The sequence below is a fragment of the Manis pentadactyla genome, chromosome 1, assembly GCF_030020395.1.
Source record: "Manis pentadactyla isolate mManPen7 chromosome 1, mManPen7.hap1, whole genome shotgun sequence".
Lineage (NCBI taxonomy): Eukaryota > Metazoa > Chordata > Mammalia > Pholidota > Manidae > Manis > Manis pentadactyla.
In genome coordinates this window covers 163,703,575-163,718,995 of record NC_080019.1, presented here as the reverse complement: position 1 = coordinate 163,718,995, position 15,421 = coordinate 163,703,575, and positions in this window count along the sequence as shown.

Sequence of the window (15,421 nt, the reverse complement as noted above, 5' to 3'; positions counted from 1 at the left end):
CCACCACCCCTTTTTTTCTCTCTCTTTTAGGACCCCTATAATGTAAATGCTATTCTACTTTATGTTGTGCTCTAGGTCCCTTAAGTTATCTTTATTTTTTTTAATTCTTTTTTACTTTTGTAGCTCTATCTAGGTGAGTTCATTGCTTTGTCTCCCAACTCATTGATCTGTATTCTGTTCTATGCAGTCTGATGTTGAACCCCTCTAGCATATTAAAATGTTCAGCTATTACATTCTTTAGCTCTGTGACTTCTGTTTGGTACTTTCTTTTATTTTTTTCTATTGAATTTCTGACTATGTTCATCCATTCACCTCCCAAGTTCAGTGTGCATCGTTATGACCATTACCTTGAATTCTATATCAAGCTGATATACTTAACTCCATATTATTAAGGCCCTTTTCCGAGGTTTTCTCTTATTCATTCATTTGGAACATATTTGTCTGCTTCCTTATTTGCTTGATCTCTGTGTTTGTTTCTATGTATTAGCTCTTTGGGGCTACAATAATAATTTCTGCTGGCCTCCAGGCTGTGACATCTAGAGGCATCCCCTGGATGACAGTTGTAAGAATTGAGGCTCCAGACAAGTGTCTAAGCTCCTTTTTGGGAAGTATCATCAAGCGATAGTAAGCCCCAGGTTGTGTATAAGGATGGTGTCTTACTGTTTGTATTCCCTGGGGGTGCCTCCTTAGCCTCTAGATGTGTGGAAAACTGGAAGCTGTGCCTCACACTGAAGCTCCAGGCTCATTAAATAGGCCTGTTTCACAGGAAGAATGGGGTTGTATTTCAGGCCACTCTTTGTGAGTGCTCTGGTGGTGGTAGCCTGCCAAGAACTGCCCTGCTGATGTTACATTCCTGTGGAAGTCAGGAACAAAAGCCCCCTTGCCCTCCAAGCCAGACAAGCAAAAGGAGTCCCCTGTGTGAATTGCATGCAGCCCCTGGCTTTGGCTAGGTTGGTGGAGAATGTAGGGGGTGGGCACACTGACTGGCTTCAGAAAGACAGCTGGAAAATGATTACTCGCACCCATAGGCTTCAGCAATGCAGAGGGAGAGTGCCTTGTTTGTGGGTATGCTGGCTTTAGGTGGGGAGTGGGATAATGTCACTACTGTTTGTGCTCACCACTCCAGGTAGGGAGCAGAAGAGTGTGAGCTTGCCGTGTTCATCTAGGGAGGGGGAGAAGGCCGTGACCATTTGCACCTGCCCACCCAATCCAGAAAGCAGGGAAGTACAACCATCTCTGACTTCAGCAACACAGTGGCATAGTGCCAAAGCCATTTATCCATGCCTGCCTTAGCAAGGCAGTGGAGGATACCACATCTGAGCTTGCCCACCTGTGCTAGCACAGCAGGCGGAGAGCGCAAAAGTGAAATCTGCGAGCACTTCTGTCTCAGCTGTTCCCTGCCCCTCTAGCAGATGCTTTTAGATTAGCAAATAAATCTCCTTCACAAATAGTGTTGCCACTTTACAAACTGATGTTTTTTCACTTGGTCTCAGGGTAAGTGAAATTGCATATGGACCCTTTAAAAGGGGAATCTGTTTTCTATAGCACTTTTGGTCCCTTGAGTATCAGCTCTGTTGGTTTCCTAAGCCCGATGTTCTGGGGACTCATTTTTCCAGGGCAGGTCCCAGGGGTTGGGGGCCTGATGTGTAGTGCCCACCCTTCAGTCCTCCAGGAGAAGCACTGGACTGGTGAGATCCCTCCCTGTTGGCATCATTTGTGGGGGAGGGAGAAGGAGGTTGGTGAGATTGCATCTCTGCCTCTCCTTCCTATCTAGATGTGGTTTTTCTGTCCTTTGTTGTGGAGGAGCAGTGCACCTAGCTTTCAGATCTTTTTCTGACGTAAATGGTCCATATGTAGCTGTAGATTAAGTGTGTCTATGGGAGACATGAGCTCAAGCCCTTCTTAAACTGCCATCTTGGGGAAGTCCAAATTTTAGTTAAATTTAGAATGTTGGATTTATATTAAATCTTGTTATTAGTTGATAATCTTTGGATATGTGAATAATTTCTAAGTGAGATAAAACACTGAAGCATTGGTCACCATGCATGATTTTAATATACAAACACATATTTAATATGAATGTGTACATATTTAATATATATTAATATTTAATAATATAAACTGTGATATATTATGTGTATATTATGTATTATGTATAAGTTATATACATTAATATATATAATTAAAACATTTATAATGTTTAGTAATATATATATATCTCTATTTCTTCTTTTTATTTCATAGAGTTGCTGTACTTTTGTGTAGTGAATATTGTGATAGGCCACAAAGATGTTCTTTCAGGAATAACACTTATTTAAAAGGAATTCATAGTGCTATTCTAAAAGAAGCCGCTTAACCCATTTAACTGAGTGTCTCAGTTAAAGAAATCTCACTTTCCCATGGCCACACCTCCTTCCAGGGGCAGTTCATCTTCAGTGACTAATCAAACATGGGCATATGGACACCCCTGGCATCAGCTTGGGACAGCTGTCCATGGCCATCGCAGTCCTAGAATGTGTGGTCACGGGGGACCTTCATCATACCTGCATCCCAGCTCTACTTCTCCCCCCTGCCCAGTGTTGCATCTTTCTCTCCCCTCCCACAGGTCTTAATCCTAAAAGCACTCCCCGATAATTGTCCTTCATGCCCGTCTTCATATCATAATCTGCTTCCTGGGAGTCCAATCTAGGGCACTGGGTTATTTTTCTATCTACCTACCTACCAATCATCATTATCATCATCATTATCACCATCTGTCTACCCACCTATCCATTCTAAGAAAGTATAAAAAGGATATGTGCACCATGTGCTTTTATGAAATTTTTGGCCTGTCAAATGCTTGAACACTATAGCTCTCAATTACTTACTTTCTAGTTCCCTGAAATAAAAATTAGTTATTCTATTAAAAGTTCTGTACACAAGTAATCATGGCTCTACTATAAACAATATGCCGACAAAATTTGACTGTGTATGTAAGATTATGAGATGTGTTTTTGTTTATCAAGAGAAAATATTACCTAATTGGTCTTAGTGAAATGTGTTGTTGTAGAACAGTCTGTATCCTGGTAGTCTTGAGATATAATGTTACAGAGGAAACTTCAGTTAATAATATAAGAATACTCAGCAGAAACTTCTGAAAACAGAGCCTAGATAGAGTTCTTTGCCACCTAAGCAACAACTCAGTAAGGATACCTGATTTTAATTAAACAAATCTTTCTAGTTTATCAGTCTCCATCAAAAGAGGGTAATTGAACATCATTTATTTTCCAAAAGACAGAAAATTGATGCAGTTGGCAGAGGCCCCAACTCTAACTTACCCATTATCTTTGTGCACGTATCATACACATCCCGAACCTTATGACTATCACCATCTTTATTGGAATCATTAGCAATAATTTTATAGGATCTATTAATCCAAGTTTCTTCATAGCCTGACCTCTGCTTATCACTTCTGCTTCATCTCTTATGTTCCTCTTCCCTAGGCCCACACCCTGCCACCCACCACACAAACCACATGCATAGCTTCTGATGGTGGAATACTCTCTGTGCACTTGTTCCAACACATAGTAGAGTGGGGTCTATCACTGGATCCAGTCAGCCTTACATTTGCTCTGCAGGGAGTCTAACCCTATGTTTACTCAGCACTTCCAACCTGTGTGACTGTAGTGTTACTTTACCAATATGTGCTTCAGTTTCCTGAGTTGTAAACTGAAAATAATGAGTGTCTCTCATTTGGTTGTGAAAGGATGAGAGTGCATGGTTCATGGTAGCTCGAATATTCTTTGGTGCTTAATTATATTTGATAGCAATGGCATTCCTGTCTAGGAATTCTTCTGTTCCACTTTGCACTCCAAATCTATTACTGTGTTTGGGAGTATATTAAATGTGTGTGCTTAAACATTTCAAATTCAACTTTATGAATATGTATGATAAAAGGAATTCATTTTGATAAAGTACTTGTACATGTAGATCATTGCATAAATCTTGAGAAAATGAAAATTTTATTAAGTATTCTTATTGCCTAAAGACAACATAGATGCCTGGAAGTATCTCTACAAATTTTGTAGTGAGTAATTGAGGAATATATGTGTAATTTGTCTTCTAATAAAAATATATTGTATGTATAGAAGGCCCAAAGAAAAGTCCCTTTCCTTTTACCTTGACTGGTTCACTACAGGAGAACATTCTGGAGTTCTCTGGTAATGGGCCCCAGGTGTGACTCAGGAGAGGAGGGGCTGACATGTGTGAGGACACCAAAGCATTGCTTCTCTTTCAGTTCCTCACTCTGGCTGTTACTACCACCAACAGGACTGCTCAGCAATACTGCTTTGTCCCTATCTCTCACAAACTGCAGAAAGGCTAAAGGAAGGCCTTAAAAAGTAGGTATTTGTTTCTCTGGGGATTAATGACATCCTTCTTTGTCTAAGTAATGGACTTTATGTTGTATTTTAAACCTATTGAGCATTAGGTAATTGGTATTAAGCATGTCAATGATGTGATTAAAACCAATTTCCATTATATCAATTGTCTGATTAATTGGTTCTCAGTTAGCCTCCTCAGGTACTATTTTTTTCTTGTAAGCACTAAAAATAACATTTTAGAGTCCTTGAAAATGCATACTGTAAGCCAGTTGCCACAGCCAAAGCAGAATTATTTATTCAAGCATTTTATTTGCATCTGAATGCTTGACAGTTGTGGCAAATAGCAACATAACAAACATGGAGAAATATTTTGGATGTAACTTTTCTTCTTTTGACACTTAATTTGTTGTCACACATTGACTTCAAAACCCTTAGTGTGACATACAAAATCCCAAAACATTCTCTTTATTTATTTATTTTCCCTGATTCCACATTAGATTTCCTCCCTGACTTCCCACAGAAACCATACTCTATTTGCTTTTCTTCATGTCCACATCTTCATTTACCCAATCCCTATGGGAAAAAATGAACAAACCACAAAACATGTTATCAATTAATGAAAAGACCACACAAATTTAAACATACATACTTATATAAATATGTAAAACCCAAGACTTTCACTTGGTTCTTTTCTGTTCACACAACAAACCAGTCAATGTATCCCCATGTTTATCTTTTTCTTGTCATTCTGTTCCTACTCCCCTACTCTGGTTTCATCATTCTTTACCCATGTTACTGCAATAGCTTCTTAACAGGTCTCTGTGTCTCCAGTTTATCCCCTTGCTAGTTTCTTCTATTCGGCATGGCCAATGTAAGTCTTTACTTTCATCTCGGCCATTTCTTCATTTAAAAACTAAAAGTGCCTATTATTTATTTATCAAAATGAAACTTTTAAGTTAGCCCTTCTAACTTAAAGTCATATGTTAATTTCTGGCCAGTGAAATGTGGCCCATCTCCATGCCTGTACCACAAAACCTCCACATCCTGGGCTGCATGGTTTTCTCTTCTATCCTCTGTTGGCTGAATGTAGGGAATTCAGTGGAGAACTCTGAGGTGACAGGGGATGTAAGAGCCAATAGATTAAAAAGATTAGGATCCTTGAATAGTTTCATGCAGCAGAGTTCCTTGCCCCCGAACCCCAGTCCTGCCAATGGACTCTTAGGAGAGCAAGAAAGAAGGTTCCATTACACAAAGACAGTGAGGCCTTTGGCAAGCTTTGTTGAAGCCATTAGCCAGTTAGTCTAGAGTGTATCAAGTTTGCAATACAATGATGTCAATGCAAATCAAGATTAACAAACTTGGAAGGTAATATGTGGTTTGGAACTTCACACTTTTTTTCATTAATTTCTTGTTTATGACTTTTGAATTTAAGCCTTTTTATTTAAATAATTCTTTTATAATATTATTTATATAAATTTAAAAAAGTATTTAAAATTCTTTTATAATTTTATTTATATAAATCACAAGCAAGTGATTTTTAAAGATTGTTTTTGAGTATTTGAAAATTACTCTTCATTTGTTTATTCATTCATGCATATGACAAACATTTATTTAGTGTCCATTTTATCTCAGATACTATGTTTTTACAAAGAGAAAAGGGAAACAGGTTATATCTTCAACTAAAATACTTAATGGATTATATTACAATCTTACCTTGAGCCCATTTACTAAATTTTTGCACTCAGTATAAAACCTCAACAATGCTATCACTCCTCTCAGAATCCCAGCTCATTAGAGTCTCATTTTCAGGCCTTATCTGAGACACCCAGAATTGTTCTGCTGACTAATTCTTCCTAGGGTTTAATGGTAATGGAAGAGATTTTTTTTCTCTCTTCACTATTGATTCTGAAGGAAAAATTCTCTCGTACTGAATTCTCACCCTTGTGCAAAAACATGGATTTTCTTGTGCAAGTACCCATTACTTTAGGCATTTCTTTTCATGGCTTGAATACTTTGATGGCAATACCATGGTAAAAAGAAACCCACCTCTTATCACTGCTGGCAGTTGGGTGTTTAAAGTTAGGTAACTAAGTCTAGGGACAGGAAATCATATCTTCTGACATGGCCCCGCACTGACAGAGTGTCATTCCTGTGGCCATTTCTCTTTTCAGCCATCCTTCTCTCTGTCATCTAATGAAGTCTGTCTCTGATTTGAGGGCTTAACACTGATATTTACTAGCTCACCACTTTAGATTCCACATTTTGGACAAAATGCAGGGATGTCAAGAAGGTCATGACACTTTATTTCAAAATCCTATTTGGCTTCCTAATAACACCATTGGCTCATTCTTCACATTTCCTGCTATTGGAAAATATATGTGCCAAGAACTTTAGATTCGACTCTTAGGTCACTTAAAGTGAAATACTGACTCATTAATTAACAAGTGAGCTTGGTCAGTGACATTCTCAGGCATGTGTAAGATTGTTAAGCAATCCCTCACTGTATCTTTCACAATCTCTCTGAGTGTGTAGAGGTTGAGGTATGTCAAGAGAGGTGAAGAGAGGGAAGAGGGAAATAAAATGAAGCCTAATATTTGGTTTCTGAGCTTGGCTCAGGAACCAGACCTGAAACCTCCAGGGACCAGCCCCACAGACACTGCACTATTAGCCTTGTTTGTTTTTTCCTATACTTTGATGGGCTCAGTGAGATGATGACACTTAAAACATTGTATTGTCATTAGCTGCTTATATTTGTGTTCCATGCTTGATGTAAAGGGCCATATGTTACTCACCTTTGAATCCTGAAGCAAACATATTCAATAAAGTTTTGGTGACTAAGGGAGTGAATCAGTGAAGTTACCTGTACATTTGACCAGCACTGTTGTAGTTTAATAGGATGATATACTTGAGTTACAGATGCTATTGCTTTATGACCCCTTATTTCCCATCTTGGCTTTTCATAAGATAAGGGTGGGAAGAAAAGTAGTAGTGAGAGAGAGGAGTGAAGGATAGAGCAGTGTAAAAATGGAAGGGATGCGTAGAGGTTATTCATTCAACTAAAGAGAACAGAAGAGATCAAAAGGGGGAGCACATAGATTTTATAGATGGGATAAAGAAAAAGCTAAGAAAGAGATTAAAGTGTTGGTGGGATCGGCCAGTAAGTATGCAGGATTACAGTCAAGCAGTCCTCTGATCCGCCTAACAGGGTGTTGTGAAGATGTAGTACAGTAAACCACAGAGTTTCTCAGAGGGAAGCTGTGCTGCAGATAAGAAAGTCCCATTGTTCCATATTATTATTTTGCTTTCATGTTGGGCAGATGTACCAGTGACAGTTGGAGTCTCCTTTCAGCCAAATAGCTCCCATATGCTACATAATGCTGCTGCTGATTAAAATCCTGAGGAAGATTCAGGCTGTATCTGGAACAATAGCAGTCTGAATTCGATTTATCAGTCCTCTGGGGAAGCAAAGATAATCAAATTTCCCCCTTCAGCAACTTTGGGACCATGCCGTTTGCTGAAATGACAATGGATGTGAGTCACACACTTTCAGCTTGTACACCTGCTGCCTGTTAATCATAAGTTTCTAACATTTTGGAAGTTATTTTTTTCCTATTCATATCATAGGAACTTTGCCATTTAAAGATAAGGGCACTTCTGTGAAACTATTTACAGAAACTTGTATGAAAAACTAGAGTGATCTGTAGGAAGACAAAGTTATGGGTGATGTGAGGAAATCTTTAGAGAAGTCTTGGGTTCCAGTATGATTTTGAATTTATTAGTATGTGACCTGGACAAGTGATTTAAGTCCTCTGACTTTAGGTTCCCCAATCTATGAAATCTGTATAATGATATACATCAGAGGGTTGACTTGTGAATTAAATTATATAATATATGTTTGATCATGCTTTCTGGAAAAAATCTAGGTATCAAGAGCTGCGAAGAACTCTTGGTATGAACACTCCATTCAAACCCCCGCACTAAGAGACTTGGCCAACCTTTAACCGGCTCCCAGTGGCCTAAGGCCTCATGGGTCCCTGGGACAACTCTGTCCTGTTTGGAGAAGCTCCTGTCTTGAAAAGCTCAGAAGAATGTACTGTGTGTTCTAACCAAATACTGGTTTCACTTCCTCAGAGCATTTACTAAAAATGTCTTACAATTATAAACCTTTCTCTGACACTTTGAGGTGTATGTGAATCTCCTACAGCTCAGGAGTATCTTTCTCAAGGACCTGAAAGCCATTCCTGTGACATGTAATCATCAGGAAGGAGAGGGCCTCTGGAAGGACAGAATCCTAACTTCAGTATTACCGGGTAACAGGGAGAGCTGGCTGGTGCAAGCACGTTTATGCTGGCCAGTTCTTTGTGATTCTGAATCCCTGCTTGCTCCCCTTCCCAAGTCCCTCATTTTCCTTTTAAAACACCTATCATCCCTGCACAAATCAGACTGGAGCTCAGCTCTTTATCCCACTGTCAGTTTTTTACTGAATCAATCCATTTTCACCATTTTAACTAATGTCTGGTTTTCTTTATTTTGAAGTAGAAATAATTTTTGTGGTAACACCTACCAAACCCTAACTCCAGATCTCTTTTCATACGTGTGTGTGTGTGTGTCTGTCTGTCTGTCTGTGTATGTGTGTGTGTGTGTGTTTTCTAAAGGAGAGGGTGAGGTTGAGTCTTGTCAGGAAAGGTCATGGGAAGAAATTGGGAAAATGTGAAAATCTTGTCTGTGTCCTGATTCTGATTCTGGGGAATAGGCCTGAGGGCTACTTTCTGCTCATAAATTTTTCAAAGGTGAGAAATAGAACTTAAACAAGGTTTCATTATTGTAGCTTAAACCAAAATGGAATTTAAGGTGGAACCACCTTTAGGCAAGACTGGATGCAGAGACCTAAAGGATGAAATTAATATCTTGTTTTTCCCTCTAGATCATGCTGTCCAATGAAATACTCTGTCTAATATAATAGCCTTTGTGACTAGTGAGCCCTTGAAGTGTGGCTAGTAGCAACTGAGGAAATAAATATTTTAATTTAATTTTAATTAATTTAAGTATAAAAAGCCACAGGTAGCTGGTGGCTACTCTTTCAGAGGGCACAACTCTACATCATGCTGTGCTTGCCCCTTCTTGGCTTTATTCTCAGACTGTCCTCATGCAATGTCAAGATGGCTTCTGGAAGCTCCAGACTTAGTTGGTCCTTAAAGTGTATGGCTTCGAAGAAAGACAGAAACCACCTCTTCTTCAGCAGCCTTATTAACCCGAGAGGGATTCTAATTGACCGTCCTTGGGTAAGTCATGAGGTGCAAGAGGTTGGACATTCTCATGGCCTCGCCTGAGTCACATCCTGTTGTGGGTCATTAAATTCACTGCCTTTCCACAACTGCTTTGATTTCAACCAGAACAATTATCAAATAGTGGTTAAAGCAAAAGTTGAAGGATTTCACGAGACAGGGCAAAAGTAGTGATGCCTCATGGCTTTCGTGACGAAGTGCCACACTGCGTTAAGGAGTAGAACATCTTCTCCTCAGCACAGAGGATTTGACACATAAGTTCCTGATCAGACAACAGAAGAAACCATAAAATTTACAGAGCAGTGTCTTCAAATCGACAGCAGCAGCTTCCAAGTCACATTCAAGAAACCTCCTGCGCAGAGGACAAGGAAAAGGGTAAGAGAGTGAAACACAGTAAGAACATGGGGGATGCCATATGGCTCCAGTAATTGGAGCATATGAAACACTCCCCTGGAACTCTCGGAATACTGGGGAGGATTTGGTAGGGAATTCAAGTATCTGTGAGTAAAGGTGGGAGATAAATACAGCAAAAAATAAGATTTTACTATTAATGTGACAATAGCTGTGTTCAAGGGCCAGTAAAGTTGAGACAATTGGATTATACATTTAACCACTTGGAACTATTAGGTGCTTGAATTGTACCTGTCATTACCAATGTGCATGGCGCACACCTCCCAGACATTCATTCTTCCTATAAGATTTTTCTCTGCCTTATTGACAATAGAGGTATGAACAAACATGTTAGCTTTAACGTCAGGGTTTATCATATGTTTTATAACTGTGAGGGTTCATTTCCTGAACCCTCAGTGTTAGAAAAATATATTGTTGAGAATGTTGGAAGCAAATCTGTTGATTAGGACTAACATTCAGTTTTTGTACAATAGTACAGCCATGTCAATTATTAAAATACAAAAATGATTTTGGACCAGCTTTATATAGCAACTTCCTGAAGTCCTACAGATTTTCTCCTGTCCCTTATTCCATCAGTCATTTCAGCCTCTTGCCAATCCAACAACTGAAGGATTAATTCTCAACATCAGATAGAAGGGCCTCTAGGATCAAGATACTCTTCTACACCAGCTTATGACTGTATTGGTCAGACTCTTGCCAGTCACTTTCTCTAAAATCCCAATTGCTAAGCACCATCTTTGGTTTCCCAGGGAAACCCAGGAAGACCAGTTTATGGTCTACCAGGATCTTATTTTCTTGTGTCTTCTCATCCACCTAAATTGTTGCTGATGGCTGATTACATAATTTTATATCCTCTTACGATCACAGAGATAAACAGTAATGAAATATTTAAGATATGTTGCCTTATTTAGGGAGGTCATAAAGTCTTTGCTTTATAGCAGATGAATACAGTAAAATAAAAAAGGAGTTAAAATGTAATTTTGTAGTGATGTAGTCTACAGTGAGAATGTGAGAAAATGTAGGTATACTAGGAAGCCAAGTCCTATCTAAAGAATAAAGCTTCCTTTGGTAACTAAAAGATGGATAGTCATGATTAAAAAATTTATGGATGGATAGGGGATGTTACCAACTAGGACAAAAGCTATATTGATAGGCTCCTTCACTTCCAATAAAATAGCCTCAAGTCCTTGTCTCACTGGTGAACACAGGGATCATAGGTAGAGAATTTATGATGTAATTGGCTGAGGATGCTCCCATTCTCTGTCAAGAACTCGTATGTCTATGGCTTTGATCTTCCTTCAGGAAGTGAATGTTCATCTGCTTTACCACAGAACCAGTTTATAGCCATGCTGTTACCTTTATGATACATAGGTCAGTGTCAGGTCAAAATGTCCACACGTACACAATTACAGTTGTTAAGGCACACAGGTTTGTTTAGTTAGGTCACGCTAAAACGGTTTTTGGAGATTTTTGTGGAGGCTAGTGATTAAAAGATTTGGCAAAAATTATGGTCTTAATTCAAGATAGATTAGATCAGTAATTCTGAAGACAAAACTGTAGCTGTAAATAAGCCTAAAAGCTTGAGAGACATAATATTTTTCAGCTGTAGGCCACTGGGAATAAGAATACATTTTTCTGCTCTGTTTTGATGATTTACATTTTCAAGAGTTTCTGCAGTATAAGTAAGTATCTATTTTTTCATCAGGTACTAGACACATGCTAGAGATGAAGCAATAGATTCAAATTGGTTTTCTGCTCCTTTGGACCGTCTTTCCTTTTTCCTCAGCAATGGATCAAAACATAGAGAGGTGTCTCCTACTTATTACCCTAAAACTGTGAGGAAAATTTTAAGTTTGTAAATCCCCAAAGTAAACATCTCTCAGATCCCATATCTCTAACTCACAGTCACATCCAGGACAGGAATACATGACTCAGCACCTTAGATCTATGTCCTTTACTTGAATTTGTTTACTAAGGAAAATAGTGGCAAGTGCAGTGACTTCAGAAAGTCCAACCTCAGCATTTGAGAGCATATAGTATTTAGCCAAGTTGCAGAGCAGCAAACTCATTTTGAGTAAGATATTTAAAGAAGAAAGAAGTGCCATATGTCATCAGCTGGCATAATTTAACTTGCAAATCACATGTTGGCAAAGCTAGCTGGCAGCAGATGGCTGAACTCTACTGTGTTTCAGACCCTAAACCTATCCTTTCTCATTTTATGATAGAAATCTAATTAAAAGCCTTTTTGTCACCATCAGATTAATTATAAACAAGCTTTTTTGTCTGGTAGGAAACTGACCTGTGTTTACAAGCTTCCCCACAAACATTCTATTTTCTAAAACTATCAAGAAGAATTCTTTCCAAGCTGATTTATTCAAACTGAATATACCTAATCTTTGTATCTTAAATCCCATGAACTACTACTTAGCTCAAATATGAGTCACTTATTTACTACTTAACTGTTATTAATTTGAGACTACTTGCTAATTTAATTTCAATACTTTTAGTTAATTTGATGAAATTCATTGAAAGACAACTTTCTTCCAACTAAATACATATAGCCCCTGTTTTTCCACAGTTTGCGTTTCACTACTACTCTTTACAAAAGACCTACATTAGCACCTGTTTTTGCTAACTGAAAGAAATCTGAAGAGGATTTTTGCTTTTATGAAAAAAGGCAAAAGGCAAAAATAGCATTCAGCTTTTATTTTGCAGTGAACCAGTATAGAGAAAGCACACACACACTGAGCAGCGAGTGGCACTGTCAAACTCCTTCTTGGGAAATATGCTCAGCATCTCAACATCAAGCCACCATAGTTTGAACTGTGTCAGTAAGCATCTGGGCTTTATCTCAATTTATTTTGTGCATCCATTAACAGAATGTGTCCTAAGGTATTTGAAAAGCTTATGAGGATATTTTGGGCATCTGGGAATCCTCAAATATTTTCCCATATCAATTACAGGCATATCTTGGAGATATTGCTGTTTTGTTTTCAGACCATTGGAATAAAGTGAATATTGCAATAAAGTGAGTCAAATGAATGTTTTGGTTTCCCAGTGCATATAAAAGTTATGCTTACACTACTCTGTAGTCTATTAAGTGTTCACGATAGTGTTCTGTCTAAAAAGAGAATGTGCATACCTTGACTAGGGAATATTTTATTGGCTATAAATGCTACTTATCATTTGAGCCTTAAGGAAGCCATAATCACTGATCACAGATCATCATAACAAATATAGTAATAATGAAAAACTTGAAATATTGCACGAATTACTAAAATGTGATACAGAAACACAATGTGAGCAAATGTTCTTCAAAAAATTGTGTCCACAGACTTGCTCAATGTAGGGTTGCCACAGACCTTCAGTTTGTAAAAAACACAATATCTGCTAAGTGCAATAAAGCAAAGTGCAATGAAAATGAACTATGCCGAAATGGTAATTGCTTCTTTACTTTATGCCATTTTGGCTTAAAAAAAATTTTATGGGAATGTTCTACTTCAGGATAACGAAGGAAGCCTGTATTACGTTTCTAGGTATACTTGGGAGTATTTATCATTTGTTGTTCTCTGACCTTAGATCTATAGTTTTTTATGATATATTGATTTTGAAAAATTCTTTGCCATTAGCTGTTCAAATATTTCTTCTGCTCAGTCTCTCTTATCTTTCTGATTCCAATTGCATTGATGTATGACCATTTTATTCTCCCTTAGCTCTTGGATGAACTGTTATATTTTTTTGTTTCATGCTTGTCAGTTTGGAGAACTTCTCTTGATCTATTTCGAAATTTAAAGAATCCTTTTGTTGTTATATTGATTTTCCTGATGAGTTTATCAAAGGCTTTCTTCTCTTCTATAATCATGCTTTTTATGTCTTCTGTTTCCACTTGATTCTTTCTCATAGTTTCCGTATCTCAGCTGAAATTCCCTATCCATTCATGCATGTCGTCCACCTTTTCCTCCAGAATTTTTGTTACATTGTTTAAAGTTATTTTAAATTCCCTTTCTGATACTTCCAATGGGTGGTTTTGATTTGAATCTGGTTTGTCTCTTAACAGTGTATTGCTGCTTGTGTTTTTTTTTTGTATTTGTTGTTGTTGCTGGTCATTTTCATCTTTGTATATCCTGTGTTTCAGTTGAAAGCTGGATACCTTGTGTAGAACAGTAGAGACAAGTGTAAAAGTATTTATGCCTGGAAACCAGCATGGTTTTCCTCTTCCTATTGTAAGAGTTCGTATCCATCTAGCTGGGAAGTGAGCTGAGTTTATTTTTGTTATTTTGGTTTCTATGGTTATCATCAGAGCACCACAAGCTTCAAATTCCTCTTGTCTTTTACTTAAAATGAGGAATATTTTTTCAGAGGATTTTTCTTGTCTGCTCACTTCTCAGTTTTAAGTCTTTCCTTTGTGCCTGAGAAAACATCTCTGTCTTCACTTTACCCTTCTCCCAGCACTGTACAACTGGTAATTGTTGTAGCTTACTTGCTGGCCAGAGAAAAGTGGGAGAGGAGGAACAGGGAAGTCATTCTCTGTTGTTCGCTTTCAGTCTCAGTGTGAGACAGCCTTTGTGCATCCAGATCTTGGGAATGGGCTTTTTTCTGGTCTTAACTCCTTTCTGGAGGTAAGAGATCTCTAAGTGATCTGGGCTCAGGGTGGCTTCCTGTCCCTCTCCCAAGAGCAGGGAAGTTGTTTTATTGTTTTCTTCACCTGGTTGCAATGGATGCTCACCTCCATCCTGATAATGACAGTGTTTGTTGCTCTTTCCACAGCAGCTGAAGCTTTTGCTTTGTAGAGAAGATAGGGAAGAAGGTTCTAGGTAAGGCTTTAGTCCTTTTCTACAACAGCATTATTCCTTTCTCCCATAACTACACCAAGATAGAGGCTTTTCCAGGTCTCCCACCTTGCCTTTAATCTCTCTTGTGAGTACATAGTGAAGTATGTTACATAGAGATGATCATGCACATATGTGCGATTTCTCCTCGTGATTGCAGCTTCTACAGATTCTATGCGTTCATGCTAGGTCAAAGTCAGCTTTTTGTAATTTATCAGAGTTTTTAGTTGAATTCTTCTGAACAGCTTATATGGAGTTCAACATATATCCCAGGAAAACAAATGCTCACATTTGGTTTCTACTTTCAGGAGAATGTCTTTTTAAGATTTTGAATTAGTCAATTGCCCTACAACCTCAGCTCACTGCTGAATTGAAGGACAATTGTGTATTTGCAGATTATCTCTCTTTTTATTGTAAATGTAGAGATGATGTTCTTCCTAGCTTTATGCATCCTAAATAGAAGCCAGAAGATCACTTTCTCTTTTTTTTAACTATTAGAGCACATAGTTTCTTAGTATATTGGGAAAAGAAATAG